This window comes from Somniosus microcephalus, chromosome 33 (genome assembly GCF_052327205.1).
Source record: "Somniosus microcephalus isolate GS21.2 chromosome 33, FLI_Smic_1.0, whole genome shotgun sequence".
Taxonomy (NCBI): Eukaryota; Metazoa; Chordata; class Chondrichthyes; order Squaliformes; family Somniosidae; genus Somniosus; species Somniosus microcephalus.
The window spans coordinates 39,662,111-39,678,045 of record NC_141019.1 but is presented as its reverse complement, the minus strand read 5'-3'; the positions used below and the strand labels follow the sequence as shown (position 1 = coordinate 39,678,045).

General features: G+C 49.4%; 1 protein-coding gene across 1 annotated transcript in view; it reads right to left on the bottom strand.

Moving 5' to 3' along the window:
- Positions 1-15,935, bottom strand: part of LOC147097217 (integrin beta-7-like) — a 44,208-nt gene that overhangs the window by 117 nt on the left and 28,156 nt on the right. The window lies entirely within an intron of this gene.

Here is a 15,935-nt window from a genome sequence, read left to right as displayed (position 1 = left end):
GACGGTACTGAGAGCAGCCGCGATCAGGCAGCGGGGACCGGGACCGGGTTTGATTCCTGTTCCCCACATTCACATCAAACCCAATAAAATCACACATAGAGAAGAAGCCCAGGAACAGCGGGAATCAAACTCCACATCAGAGACTAATCCCTATCTCTCTCTCTGGCTGAGAGATACTGAGAGACAGCAAGAGAGAGACAGCGAGAGAGAGACAGCGAGAGAGAGACAGCGAGAGAGAGACAGCGAGAGAGAGACAGCGAGAGAGAGACAGAGAGAGTGAGAGAGAGAGACAGCGAGAGAGAGACAGCGAGAGAGAGACAGCGAGAGAGACAGAGAGAGTGAGAGAGAGAGACAGCGAGAGAGAGACAGCGAGAGAGAGAGAGAGACAGAGAGAGAGACAGAGAGAGAGAGACAGCGAGAGAGAGAGAGACAGAGAGAGAGAGACAGAGAGAGAGAGACAGCGAGAGAGAGAGAGACAGAGAGAGAGAGAGAGAGAGACAGCGAGAGACAGACAGCGAGAGAGAGAGAGAGACAGAGAGAGAGAGACAGAGAGAGAGAGACAGCGAGAGAGAGAGAGACAGAGAGAGAGAGACAGAGAGAGAGAGACAGCGAGAGAGAGACAGCGAGAGAAAGACAAACGAGAGAGAGACAGCGAGAGAGAGACAAACGAGAGACAGCGAGAGACAGCGAGAGAGAGACAGCGAGAGAGAGACAGCGAGAGAGAGACAGCGAGAGAGAGACAGCGAGAGAGAGACAAACGAGAGAGACAGCGAGAGAGAGACAGCGAGAGAGAGACAGTGAGAGAGAGACAGCGAGAGAGAGCCAGCGAGAGAGAGACAACGAGAGAGACAGCGAGAGAGAGACAGCGAGAGAGACAGCGAGAGAGAGACAGAGACAGCGAGAGCGAGAGAGACACAGAGAGAGAGAGAGAGACAGAGAGAGTGAGAGAGAGACAGAGAGAGAGAGACAGCGAGAGAGAGACAGCGAGAGAGACAGCGAGAGAGAGACAGCGAGAGAGAGACAAACGAGAGAGAGACAGCGAGAGACAGAGACAGCGAGAGCGAGACAGAGAGAGACAGAGAGAGAGACAGAGAGAGTGAGACAGAGAGAGAGAGAGACAGCGAGAGAGAGAGAGACAGCGAGAGAGAGAGAGACAGCCTAGAGAGAATAGAATATGCGATCAATGTCTGGCTGGCGAGGTTGAAACAGAAATGCATTTCCTCCTAAAATGCGAAAAATTCAACACATCAAGAAACATATTATTCAACAAGCTAAGCCAAACAACCCCAGATTTCAAGGAATTGGATGATCTGTCAAAATTGAGATTAGTCCTAGGAGAAGGAGACAGACCATACCTTGGGGCCAAATATGTAACAACATGTCACAACCTGAGGACTGTTTAAAATTAAGACTGTTTAAAATTAATATTGAACGTACCAAATGAAGTACAAAGACTGTTTAAAATTAATATTGTTTAAAAGTAATATTGTATGTACCCAACAAATGTCAAATCGATTGACACCTACAGAATGTTGGAAAACTGTACCTTTTTGCTATGTAAGCTTTGGCAATATGGTTCTCTGTAAACTTTCATGCCAATAAAGCATTTTAATTGAATTGGAATTGGAGACAGCGAGCGAGAGACAGCGAGTGAGAGAGACAGCGAGCGAGAGACAGCGAGCGAGAGAGACAGCGAGCGAGAGAGACAGCGAGCGAGAGAGACAGCGAGCGAGAGAGACAGCGAGTGAGAGAGACAGTGAGCGAGAGAGACAGCGAGTGAGAGAGACAGCGAGAGAGAGACAGAGAGAGAGAGACAGAGAGAGACAGAGAGAGAGAGACAGAGAGAGAGAGAGAGACAGAGAGAGAGAGAGAGAGAGACAGAGAGAGAGAGAGAGAGAGAGACAGAGGGAGAGAGAGACAGAGGGAGAGAGAGACAGAGAGGGAGAGACAGAGAGAGAGAGAGAGACAGAGAGAGGGAGAGACAGAGAGAGGGAGAGACAGAGAGAGGGAGAGACAGACAGAGAGAGATAGAGAGAGAGAGAGGGGGAGAGACAGAGAGAGAGAGACAGAGCGAGAGAGAGGGAGGGAGGGAGACACGGCACAGTGAGAATCGACCCCTTTGTTTCTGTCTTCACGGAAGAAGAGGCATAAAAACTTCCCAGAAATAGTGGAGAACCAAAGGTTTAGCGAGAATGAGGAACTGAAAGAAATTAGTATTGGTAAAAAAATTGTACTGGAGAAATTAATGGGACTGGATAAATCTCCTGGACCTGATGACCTACATCCTAGGGTTTTGAAAGAGGTGGCTGTAGAGATAGTGGATGCATTGGTTGTCATTTCCAAAATTACATAGATTCTGGAATGGTTCCCACAGATTGGAAGGTAGCAAATGTAACCCCGCTATTTAAGAAAGGAGGGAGAGAGAAAACAGGGAACTACAGACCTGTTAGCCTCATCAGTAGTTGGGGAAAATGCTAGAACCTATTATTAAGGACATGGTAACAGGGCACTTAGAAAATAATAATAGGATTGAGCAGAGTTAACATGGATTTATGAAAGGGAAATCGTGTTTGACAAATCTGTAGTTTTTTGAGGTTGTACAGGAAACTTTGGTTTATCCGGAGGTTGTATGTCCGGAATACTCGATCTAATGGCAAAAATCAGGAGCCGTTTTCTGTAAGTTTTTTTAGATCTCGTTCTTTTTTTTTCCCCAGTCAGCCACTGCAAGGTTTGTAGCTATAGCAACAGCTTCAGCTAGACGCTTGCAGCTGCAGCCCACTCTTTAGAAGCTGTTGCTAAGCAACAGTGTGTGTTGCCAGATACGGAGATGAAAACCTCCATATGCTTCAACATTAACTTTGTATGTCCGGCAGTTTTGATAGATCGGCAACACGCCGGTCCCGGATATCACAAAGTTTCCTGTAACTAGCAGAATAGATAAGGGGGAACCAGTGGATGTGGTGTATTTGGATTTTCAGAAGGCTTTCGATAAGGTGCCACACAAGAGGTTATTAAACAAAATTAGGGCTCATGGGACTGGGGTAATATGGATTGAGGATTGGTTAACGGACAGAAAACAGATTATTAGGAATAAACGGGTCATTTTCGGGTTGGCAGGCTGTAACTAGTGGGGTACCGTATGGATCAGTGCTTGGGGCCTCAGCTATTCACAATCTACATCAATGATTTGGATGAGGGGACCAAATGTAATATATCCAAGTTTGCCGATGATACAAAACTGGGTGGGAATGTAAGTTGTGAGGAGGATGCAAAGAGGCTTCAAGGGGATATAGACAGGCTAAGTGAGTGGGCAAGAACATGGCAAACGGAATATAATAGGGAGAAATGTGAAGTTATCCACTTTGGTAGGAAAAATAGAAAAGCAGAGTATTTTTTAAATGTTGAGAGATTGGGAAATGTTGGTATTCATGGGGACCTGGGTGTCCTTGTACACGAATCACTGAAAGTTAACATGCAGGTACAGCAAGCAATTAGGAAAGCACATGGTCTGTTGGCCTTTATTACACGAGGATTTGAGTATAAGAGTAAAGACGTCTTACTGCAATTATATAGGGCCCTGGTGAGACCACACCTGGAGTATTGTGTACAGTTTGATCTCCTTACCTAAGGAAGGATATACTTGCCATAGAGGGAGTGCAACGAAGGTTCACCAGACTGGTTCCTGGGATGGGGGGATTGCCCTATGAGGAGAGATTGAGTAGACTAGGCCTGTATTCTCTAGAGTTTAGAAGAATGAGAGGTAATCTCATTGAAACATACAGAATTCTTACAGAGATTGACAGGGTAGATGCAGGGAGGATGTTTCCCCTGGCTGGGGAGTCTAGAACCAGGGGTCACAGTCTCAGGATAAGGGGTCCGCCATTTAGGACTGAGATGAGGAGGAATTTCTTCACTCAGAGGGTGGTGAATCTTTGGAATTCTCTGCCCCAGAGGGCTGTGGAGGCTCAGTCGTTGAGTATATTCAAGGCTGAGATCGATAGATTTTTGAATATTAAGGGAATCGAGGGATATGGGGAAAGTGCAGGAAAGTGGAGATGTGGTAGAAGATCTGCTATGATCTTATTGAATGGCGGAGCAGGCTCGAGGGGCCGTATGGCCAACTCCTGCTCCTATATCATATGTTCTTTATAATGTTATGAGAGAGACAGACAGGGAGAGAGAGAGAGAGAGAGAGAGAGAGACAGACAGAGAGAGGGGGAGGGAGAGAGAGAGAGAGAGACAGAGGGAGTGACAGAGGGAGTGACAGAGGGAGGGAGAGAGAGAGATAATCAGACAGACACTCACCCTTTAATGGCCCAGATACCCCACCCCACACTTCCAGGGAGACCTCTCCGAGACAGATTCCCCCACTCCCATGACACAAACAACCCCTCCATGCCAGACATTAATCGCTGGCACACCCACAGCGATCCCTCGCACACCTCCTTCGCACACCCACAGCGAACCCTCGCACACCCACAGCGGTCCCTCGCACACCCACAGCGATCCCTCGCACACCCACAGCGATCCCTCGCACACCTCCCTCGCACGCCCACAGCGATCCCTCGCACACCTCCCTCGCACGCCCACAGCGATCCCTCGCACACCCACAGCAATCCCTCGGACACCCACAGCGATCCCTCGCACACCTCCCTCGCACGCCCACAGCGATCCCTCGCACACCCACAGCGATCCCTCGCACACCCACAGCAATCCCTCGCACACCCACAGCAATCCCTCGGACACCCACAGCAATCCCTCGCACACCTCCCTCGCATACCCACAGCGATCCCTCGCACACCCACAGCGATCCCTCTCTGTCTCTCTCTCTCTCCCGCTCTCTCTCTCCATCTCTCTCGCCGTCTCTCTCTCTCCTTCTCTCTCTGGCTCTCCCTCTCTCTGCCTCTCTGTCTCCCTGTCTCCCTCTCTGCCTCTCTGTCTCTCTCTCTCTCTCCATCCTTCTCTCTCTGTCTCTCTCTGTCTCTCCCTCTCTGCCTCTCTCTCTCCCTCTCTCTCTCTCTCTCTGTCTCTCTCTCTCTCTCTCTGTCTCTCTCCCTCTCTCTCTCCCTCTCTCTCTCTCTCTGCCTCTCTCTCTCTCTCTGCCTCTCTCTCTCTCTCTCTCTCTGCCTCTCTCTCTCTCTCTCCCCCTCTCTCTCTCTCTCTCTCTCTCTGCCTCTCTCTCTCTGCCTCTCTGCCTCTCTCTCTCTCTCACTGCCTCTCTCTCTCTCTCTGCCTCTCTCACACACCCACAGCGATCCCTTGCACACCTCCCTCGCACACCCACAGCAGTCTCTTACACACTCACTGCCGTGTTTGCTGAGCCGATCCCAGGACAGCGCTGAGTGAGCGGGGAGTTACGTGATGTGAGGGCGGAACCGGTACAATTGTTTTAAAATAACCATCCATCGATTTTCGAGCGGTGACAGGAAGGTCAATTTTACCGAATTAAAACCTTCATAAGCGAGCTCGAAAACAGGAATCCGACCCTTCCACTTTTAGTAAAGTTTTATCAGCTCATCTGCTATATATCCATAAATTACCTAGCAACAGGAGGAGGCCGTTCAGCCCCCCTTGAGCCTGTTCCATTAGGAACAGGAGGAGGCCGTTCAGCCCCTCGGGCCTTGTACATTTGGAATAGGAGGAGGCCATTCAGCCCATCGAGCCTGTTACATTCGAACAGGAGGAGCCCATTCAGCCCCCTCGAGCCTGTTACATTAGGAACAGGAGGAGGCCATTCAGCCCATCGAGCCTGTTACATTCGAACAGGAGGAGCCCATTCAGCCCCCCTCGAGCCTGTTACACAGGAACAGGAGGAGGCCATTCAGCCCCTCGATCCTGTTACATTAGGAACAGGAGGAGGCCAATCAGCCCCCCACGAGCCTGTTACATTAGGAGCAGGAGGAGGCCATTCAGCCCCCCTCAAGCCTGTTACATTAGGAACAGGAGGAGGCCATTCAGCCCTTCGAGCCTGTTACATTAGGAACAGGAGGAGTCCATTCAGCCCCTCGAGCCTGTTACTTGAGGAACAGGAGGAGGCCGTTCAGCCCCTCAAGCCTGTTACATTAGGAACAGGAGGACGTCATTCAGCCCCTCGAGCCTGTTACATTAGGAACAGGAGGAGGCCATTCAGCCCCCTCGAGCCTGTTACATTAGGAACTGGAGGAGGCCATTCAGCCCCCTCGAGCCTGTTACATTAGGAACATGAGGAGGCTATTCAGCGCCCTCGACCCTGTTACACAGGAACAGGAGGAGGCCATTCAGCCCCTCGAGTCTGTTACACAGGAACAAGAGGAGGCCATTCAACCCCTCGAGCCTGTTACATTAGGAACAGGAGAAGGCCATTCAGCATAGAACAGGGATTTCACTTCTCCATCCAGGAGACGGAGACCTGGTGACTCGCTTTGCTCCAGCATGTCTGCTAATTCATTTATGTATATGTTGAACAGGGTCGGGCTCAAATTGCAGCCCTGCCGGACGCCTCTTCTCTGGGTGAAGAAATCGGTGCGTTTGTCTCCAATTTTGACCCCGCATTTGTTTTTCAGATACATTGATTTAATAAGGTCATAGACTTTGCCCCCTATTCCACACTGAAGAAGTTTATAATAGAGCCCTTCGTGCCATATAGAGTCAAAGGCTTTCTTGAAGTCGATGAAACAGGCGAATATTTTCCCATTTTTTGTTTGGTGTATATGTTTTTCAATGAGGGTGTGAAGGGTATAGATATGGTCGGCGGTGCGGTGTTTTGGAAGAAAGCCTATTTGGTTTTTTCTGAGGATATTATGTTTGTTAAGAAAATCAAGTAATCTACTATTTAGAATACTGCAGAATAACTTCCCTAGACAACTGTTGACACAGATGCCGCGGTAGTTATTTGGGTCTGATTTGTTTCCACTTTTATATATGGGGGAGATTAGTCCTTGGCACCAGATATCGGGAAAACAGCCTGAGCGTAATATGATGTTGAATAGTTTGAGTATCGCACCCTGCATCTCCATATTGCTGAACTTGAGCATTTCATTTTTGATGTTGTCTGGGCCACAGGCTTTCTTTAGGTGGAGAGATTTTGTTTTTGTGGCCATTTCTTTCCATGTGATTGGGGAGTCTAGAGGGTTTTGGTTGTCTTTAATTGTTGCTTCTAATGTGTGGAGTTTTTCTGTGACCTGATGTTGACTTGGGTTTGTTTCGTTTATTGGGATGTCTTTGTAGAGGTTTTCAAAATGTGTTCTCCAGATGTCGCCATCTTGGATTGGTAATGCTTGCAATTGTGTTGTACTCAGGTTATTCCACATTTCCCAGAATTGTTTTGGATTGGTGGAGTTTTCAATTTCTTCGAGTATTTTGTGGGTATAGTTTTGTGTTTTGTTCCTAATGGTGTGTTTATATCTTTTGAGGGTTTCATTGTATCTAGTACGTAGGTTCGGATTGTTTGGTTGGCGATGCTTTTGGTTTGATATTTTTCTCAGGTCTTTTCTGGTATTTTTGCATTCGTGGTCAAACCATTTCTTATTTTTATTTTGTCTTTTGTGACGCTTCCTCTTCTGTTTCACAAGGTCGGCTTTTACAGCTGCCTCATGGAAGATCATATTTATATCCTCTATGGCCATGTTTACACCATCTCTGGTGATCTCGTATGGGTTTTCTTTAAATTTTGATATTTTACTTGTGAGATCAGGTGACTTTAGTGCTGTGATGACTTTTTCTCCACTGTCTGGGGCCCATCTGTATGTCTGTTTTATTTTATGGAGCTTACTGGGTTCCTTTTTTGTGTCTGTAGTTTGGGCAGAAAGTTTAAGGTACATATTTATTTGGTTATGGTCTGAGAGGGGGGATTGCTGCCTGACAGTGAATGAGTTGATATCGCAGGGGTCCAGGTCAGTGATTGTATAGTCCACCACACTAGACCCAAGAGTTGAGGAGTATGTGAGTCTCCCTAGGGAGTCCCCTCTGAACCTACCGTTAACTATGTACAGGCCTAAGGCTCGGCAGAGTTGCACTACCTCCCTACCGCTTTTATTTATTTCACGATCAAGGTTGTTCCGATTTGCGATGGCTGGTGTGACATCTAAAGGGGTCTGGCCAAACACATGGTTGTTTCCCTGTGGGTCTATGAAGTCAGGTTCACAACCGGTCCTTGCATTTAGGTCCCCACATATTATCACCTTTCCTTGGGCCTGGAAATGGCTGATTTCCATGTGGAGAGTATCAAATAACTCCTCTTCGAAATATGGCGATTCTATTGGAGGTATGTAGATCGCACATAAGTAAACATCTTTTTTTGCTATTCCTATATTTTTATCTAGTTTTAGCCATACGTGTGATTTCCCCTGTTTTACCGGTGAGATGTGTTTGTCCAGTTCTCCCTTATACCACACCAATATTCCCCCGGAGGTTCTGCCCTTGCGTGTTTTAGTGTTCTTTACTGAGGGCACAATGATTTCATGGTACATTGGAGGACAGTGGGTCGGCACGTCCTTTTGGCACCATGTTTCTGTTAACACAGTTATATCAATGTCTTTTATAGCTTTTAGGAATTCAGGGTCGGTACTCTTCATCCCAAAAGTTGAGGAGTGGAGGCCCTGAATATTCCAGCAGCTTATGTGGAAAGAACGCATTTATATAGTTCAATAAAACGAAATAAAATGGACCTATTTTGTGGGATGAGTGTGGAAACACTATTTTCTATAATGCTAAATGATGATTTAGTATAAATTTCATGAGGCATGCACATATATCTATCTAATAATAGTAATAATACTGATAAGATAACAATAATGATAATGATAAATAACAATATTAATAATTTCTCCGGCTTTCTATCAGGCTGTTCAGCATCGTCATGATCTTTCTCAGTTCTTGGTCTACAGTCTGTGGTCTAGAGGGGGGTCTTGGGTCAGGTATAAAAGCACGGTTCTGTTGTTGGTTTTGTAAAGGGGGGTGGGGGACATTGGTGGTCCTGTTTGGGCTCCCAATGGTAGAGGGGGTGGGAGGGCTGCGTCTTTTGGCAGTGTTTATGAGGTTTCTTGCGAAGACCCACATCCGCTGTTTGAGTAGATGTATTTCGTCATAGAGGTCCCTTGTGTTGATGTTTGGATGATGGGCCAGGGAGACGTTGGGGAGGACAGAACATCTCGTGTCGATCTCCCTGTTGGTGTTGTGGATTATATAGGCTGGGGTGTCCTTTCTGGGCAGTAGTGTGGAGATCACGATCCGCGCCTCGGGGAATTCCCTGCTGGCCTTTTCTGCCATCCTGCTCACTGCCCTAGCCGTGCCTTCCTGTAGGGTGCGTAGGTCGTTCGTGCCTGTGTGGATCACAATCCATTTGGGGCTTCCAAGGGATTCTTTGTTCAGGATCTTCATTGCTTGGTCTGTGTTGCTGCACCATTTTTTCAGGACTTGATGGTCTGGGAACAGCCTCTGGGGGTCCAGAAACTTTCCGTTGGAGTCGGTCAGCAGGACCGCCTGAGGGGCTGGTTTTTCAGACTGGGTAACAGTAGTCTGGGTAGGACTCGCCTGGTGGCTGGTTGTTGGCTGGGTTTCTGGGATATGTTGTGTGGCAGGAGCGGGGTTTGGGGCTTTCGGTGTGTCATCGTTTGGGGGGGTATCTGTCGGTTTTTGTGTTCCTGTCTGTGAGGACTGGGTAGCAGTAGTCTGGGCATGACTCGACTGAGGGCTGGTTGGAGCGGGGTTTGTGGCTTTCGGTGTGTCTTCGTGTGGGGTGGCATCCGGCGGGTTCTGTATCTTTGTGTGTGTTGTTTTTGTGTCCTCAGGTTTTTGGACCTTAAGAGGTTTGTGTTGCCTGCTGAGCCTTTCTACGGTCTCCTTCGTTTTGTTTTGTTGAGTACGGAGTTCTTTGATCTCATTTCTTTGCTCCTCTATGGTCTTTCTCAGCTTGTGGATGGTGGACTCGTGTTCCGTTTTTAGCTGTTTGAATTCCTCCTTCAAATTCTTGGCCAGTGTTTCTCTGTATTCGTTGAAATCAAGTTCTAGTTTGGCCAGATTCTCTTTCATCATTTTGTTTTCGTTGAGAGGTGTGGGGGGGGTGGAGATGGACAGGGAGGTGTTTTCCTCTGCTGGTCTCTCTTCTTCTTCCTCCACTTGGCTCTCATCATCCTCTGTTCGACTCTCTTTTGCTTCCTGTCCATTGGTCCTCTTTGTGTCTGCCTTAGTTTTCAACTGGGGGAATTCCTTTTCGAAGGAGTCCAGATTTTCCACATTCCCCTGTATCATGATCTTTCTATTTTTGTTGTAGTAGCTTATGGTTAGCAGGGGGTCATCTTTATCTAGGTTTCCATCTTTACATATTTTCAGTCTGCCTCCACTGCCAATACCTTCACTGGAGACGTATGCGTAGTGTTTTTGTAAAGTCTCCTTCCAGGAGGTGACGTATTCGGTGTAGAATATGAGGTTGTTCTTCAGCTTAGTCCCTTTGTGTGTGGTATAGTCAACGTAGAGGATTTCTGGGTTATTTTTTAGTGTTGTGTATTTGTATTTTTCCTTTGCTTTATTTTTTGTGCATTGCTCAGGATATATCATTTCCCTGCTCATTGTAGTCGTTTGTTTTTTGTCTCAGATAGATAACTTTTTTTTCTCTTTTTTGTGTCGTGTTCCACCTTAGCCCACTTTTAGGTCCAAAATTGGGAGTTTTTCAGGGGTTCATCTTTGATATAGCTGCTCTTAAAAGGTTTATCTTTCTCTTTTTCTCACAGGCTCTTGGTTCGGGTAGTTTATCGTTTCTCTCGGGTTTCTATTCCTTTTCCTCGCGGGTTTGTTGTTCTTTTTTCAGGTTTTTTTTTTCGAACTAAATTTAAATAAAATTAAACTTTTTCCGAACTAACTTTAACTAAAATGAAACTTAGGTAGAATTAGGTAAAACTTATTTCTCCGGCTTTTTTTTTTTCCTCTTCCGACTCTTTCACTCGCTCTCCGGGTCTCGGACCCGCTCTCTCTCTCCGTGCTCCAAACTCGTCCACTCTCCGTGCCCCGGACTCATTCGCCCTCCGCGCCCTGGGCGGATCTCCTCGCGTCGTCGTGTCGGTCTCAGGCCCCCGGGTTTTTTGACTCACCAGGCTGTTTTCTGCCCTGGTCTCCCGGTCTCCGTTCCCGCGGTCTCTGGGCCTCGCGGTCTCGGGTTCACCCTCCCCAGGTCTCTTACTCGTTTTCCCGGTTCGGGCCGCTCCTCCCGTTCTCCGACCTTGCGGTCTCGGGTTCACCCTCCCCAGGCCTCTTACTCGTTTTCCCGGTTCGGGCCGCTCTTCCCGTTCTCCGACCTCGCGGTCTCGGGTTCGCCCTCCCCAGGCCTCTTAATCGTTTTCCCGGTTCGGGCCGCTCCTCCCGGTCTCCGATCCCGCGGTCTCTGGGCCTCGCGTTCTCGGGTTCACCTTCCCCAGGTCTCTTATTTACTGTCCTGGTTCGGGCTGCTCCTCCCGGTCTCGCGGTTCAGGCCTCTGTTTCTCTCTCTCTCCAGCTTTTTCTCTCCAGCTGGTGTTTCCTCTCCTCTCTCTCTCTCACGCTCTCTCGCTCCGTCTCTCTCTCTCTAGGTGCAGTTACCTCTCTTTGCTCCTTTTCTCCTTTCAGCCGTTTCCCTTCATTCAAATTTCGCGCTCTCAGCTCTCAACGCTCTCTCCGGGCTTCTGCCCTGGTCCCAGCCCCTCGGCTCGGCTGTGCAGTCCCGGCCCGGCCCGGCCCGGTGTTTGTCCGAGTTTCTCCGACCCTGGAGTTTCTCGGGTTTCAGGCCCCGGGCTTGCTCGCTCTCCAGGCCCGACACTCTGTGAAGGGCTTTCTCTGTGTGTGAAGAGCTTTCTCTCTCTGTCAAGCGCGCACTCTGTCTCTCTCTCTGTCTCTGTCTCTCTCTCTCTGTCTCTCTCTATGTGTCTCTGTCTCTCTCTCTCTGTCTCTCTCTCTGTCTCTCTCTCTCTGTGTGTCTCTGTCTCTCTCTCTGTCTCTCTCTGTCTCTGTCTCTCTCTCTCTGTCTCTCTCTCTCTCTCTGTCTCTCTCTGTGTCTCTGTCTCTCTCTCTCTCTGTCTCTGTCTCTCTCTCTCTGTCTCTCTCTCTGTCTCTCTCTCTCGCTCTCTCTCTCTCTCTCTCTCTCTGTCTCTCTCTCGCTCTCTCTCTCTGTGTGTCTCTGTCTCTCTCTCTCTCTCTCTGTCTGTCTCTCTGTCTCTCTCTCTGTCTCTCTCTCTCTCTCTCTCTCTGTCTCTCTCTCGCTCTCTCTGTCTCTCTCTCGCTCTCTCTCTCTGTGTGTCTCTGTCTCTCTCTCTCTCTCTGTCTGTCTCTCTCTCTCTCTCTGTCTCTCGCTCTCTCTCTCTGTCTCTCTCTCTCTCTGTCTCTCTCTCTCTCTGTCTCTCTCTCTCTCTCTGTCTCTCTCTCTCTCTCGCTGCCTGTCTGTCTCTCTCTCGCTGCCTGTCTCTCTCTCTCTCGCTGTCTGTCTGTCTCTCTCTCTCTCGCTGCCTGTCTCTCTCTCTCTCGCTGCCTGTCTCTCTCTCTCTCGCTGCCTGTCTCTCTCTCCCTCGCTGCCTGTCTCTCTCTCTCTCGCTGCCTGTCTCTCTCTCTCGCTGCATGTCTCTCTCTCTCGCTGCCTGTCTCTCTCTCTCGCTGCCTGTCTCTCTCTCGCCGCCTGTCTCTCTCTCGCCGTCTGTCTCTCTCTCGCTGCCTGTCTCTCTCTCTCGCTGCCTGTCTCTCTCTCTCGCTGCCTGTCTCTCTCTCGCTGCCTGTCTCTCTCGCTGCCTGTCTCTCTCTCTCGCTGCCTGTCTCTCTCTCTCTCGCTGCCTGTCTCTCTCTCTCTCGCTGCCTGTCTCTCTCTCTCTCGCTGCCTGTCTCTCTCTCTCTCGCTGCCTGTCTCTCTCTCTCTCGCTGCCTGTCTCTCTCTCTCTCGCTGCCTGTCTCTCTCTCTCTCGCTGCCTGTCTCTCTCTCTCTCGCTGCCTGTCTCTCTCTCCCTCGCTGCCTGTCTCTCTCTCCCTCGCTGCCTGTCTCTCTCTCCCTTGCTGCCTGCCTCTCTCTCTCTCGCTGCCTGTCTCTCTCTCTCGCTGCCTGTCTTTCTCTCTCGCTGTCTCTCTCCCTCTCGCTGCCTGTCTCTCTCTCCCTCGCTGCCTGTCTCTCTCTCGCTGCCTGTCTCTCTCTCTCGCTGCCTCTCTCTCTCTCTCTCGCTGCCTGTCTCTCTCTCTCTCGCTGCCTGTCTCTCTCTCTCTCTCGCTGCCTGTATCTCTCTCTCTCGCTGCCTGTCTCTCTCTCTCGCTGCCTGTCTCTCTCTCCCTCGCTGTCTGTCTCTCTCTCTCGCTGCCTGTCTCTCTCTCGCTGCCTGTCTCTCTCTCTCGCTGCCTGTCTCTCTCTGTCTCTCTCGCTGCCTGTCTCTCTCTCTCTCTCGCTGCCAGTCTCTCTCTCCCTCGCTGTCTGTCTCTCTCTCTCTCGCTGCCTGTCTCTCTCTCTCTCTCGCTGTCTCACTCTCTCTCTCGCTGTCTCTCTCTCTCTCTCGCTGTCTCTCTCTCTCTCTCGCTGTGGTTAGTTTCTGTTGCTGAGAATGTTGAAGATTCAGACTGAATGAAGCGCTTCTCCATGTCTCCGGGGGCTGGGAGCTGTCAACTATCACTGGCATTTCCAGGAAGAAATGGCATAAGATCAAACCACAGAACGTCCAGAGTTAACATGCGATGCATTGTCTCATCTCAAGTTGACCACAAACTCCGCCTACAACCAATCACGCTCGCATCACCACATTTGCAAAGCGTCTGATCAGAGAGATGTTAAGAAGTGCGTCTGATAAGGTGACTTACGGAGTTTAGTTAGATGGTACAGGAAGAAAAGTGACAGAGAGGATAGGAAACTGAATTCGGGTAAATAGATAGAGAGAATTTGCCTTTCTCCAGCGCCTTTCACCACCTCAGGACTCCCAAAGCGCCTTACAGCCATGAAATGGTCCCAGGACTGACCCCTGGGGTACACCCCTCCCAATCAGTGCTGAGGGAGCGCTGCACTGTCGGAGGGGCAGTACTGAGGGAGCGGCGCACTGTCGGAAGGGCGGTGCTGAGGGAGCGCCGGCACTGTCGGAGGGGCAGTGCTGAGGGAGCGCCGCACTGTCGGAGGGGCAGTACTGAGGGAGCGCCGCACTGTCGGAGGGGCAGTACTGAGGGAGCGCCGCACTGTCGGAGGGGCGGTACTGTAGGGGGCGCCGCACTGTCGGAGGGGCAGTACTGAGGGAGCGCCGCACTGTCGAGGGGCGGTACTGAGGGAGCGCCGCACTGTCGGACGGGCGGTACTGAGGGAGTGCTGCACTGTCGGGAGGGGCAGTACTGAGGGAGTGCTGCACTGTCGGGGGGGCCGTCTTTGGATGAGACTTTAAACCGAGCTCCGAATGCCCCCTCAGGTGGACGTAAAAATTCCACGGGACACTATTGGAAGAGTGGTGGGGGGGGGTGGTCGGGGGGGTGGGGGGGGGGAGTTCTCCCCGGAGCCCTGGGGCCAATATTTATCAAAAGAACATAAGAAGTAGGAGCAGGAGTAGGCCATACGGCCCCTCGGGCCTGCTCCGCCATTCAATAGGATTCATGGCTGATCCGAATCTAGACTCACGTCCACTTTCCCTGCCCTCTCCCGTAACCCCTAATTCCCTTATCTGCTAGAAAACTGCCTATCTCAGTTTTAAATTTATTTAATGTCGCAGTTTCCACAGCTCTCTGGGGTAGCAAATTCCATAGATTCACTACCCTCTGAGTGAAGAAGTTTCTCCTCATCTCAGTTTCGAAAGGGCAGCCCCTTATTCTAAGATTATGTCCCCTAGTTCTAGTCTCACCCATCAGTGGAAACATCTCCCCGCATCCACCCGATCAAGCCCCCTCACAATCTTATATGTTCGATAAGATCGCCTCTCATTCTTCTGAACTCCAATGAGTAGAGGCCCACCTACTCAACCTTTCCTCATACGTCAACCCCCTCATCTCTGGAATCAACCGAGTGAACCTTCTCTGAACCGCCTCGAGAGCAAGTATATATTTTCTTAATATGGAAACCAAAACTGTACGCTATATTCCAGGTGTGGCCTCACCAATACCCTGTATAACTGCAGCAAGACTTCCTGTTTTTATACTCCATCCCCCTCGCAATAAAAGCCAAGATTCCATTGGCCTTCCTGATCACCTGCTGCACCTGCATACTAACCTTCTGTGTTTCATGCACCAGGACCCCCAGATCCCTTTGTACTGTAGCACTTTGCAGTTTCTCTCCATTTAGATAATAACTTGCTCGTTGATTTTTTCTGCCAAAGTGCATAACCTCACACTTTCCAACATTATATTGCATCTGCCAAATCTCTGCCCAGTCACTTAGCCTGTCTATGTCCTTTTGCAGGTTTTTTATGTCCTCCTCACTCACTGCTTTCCCTCCCATCTTTGTGTCGTCGGCAAACTTGGATATGTTGCACTCGGTCCCTTCCTCCAAATCGTTAATATAGATTGTAAAGAGTTGGGGTCCCAGCACTGACCCCTGCAGAACACCACTGGTTACTGATTGCCAGCCCGAGAATGAACCATTTATCCCAACTCTTTGTTTTCTGTTGAATAGCCAATCTTCCACCCATGCCAGTATATTACCCCCAATCCCGTGATTTCTTATCTTGATCAGTAATCTTTTGTGTGGGACCTTGTCAAATGCCTTTTGGAAGTCCAAATACACTACATCCACTGGTTCCCCTTTATCCACCCTATATGTTACATCCTCAAAGAATTCGAGCAAATTTGTCAAACATGACTTCCCCTTCATAAAACCATGCTGACTCTGTCCTATTAAATTATGTTTATCCAAATGCTCTGTTACTGTTTCCTTAATAATGGACTCCAACATTTTGCCAACCACAGATGTTAGGCTAACTGGTCTATAGTTTCCAGCTTTTGTCTACTTCCCTTCAATCAACATCACTAAATCAGATGATCTGGCCATTTATCACATT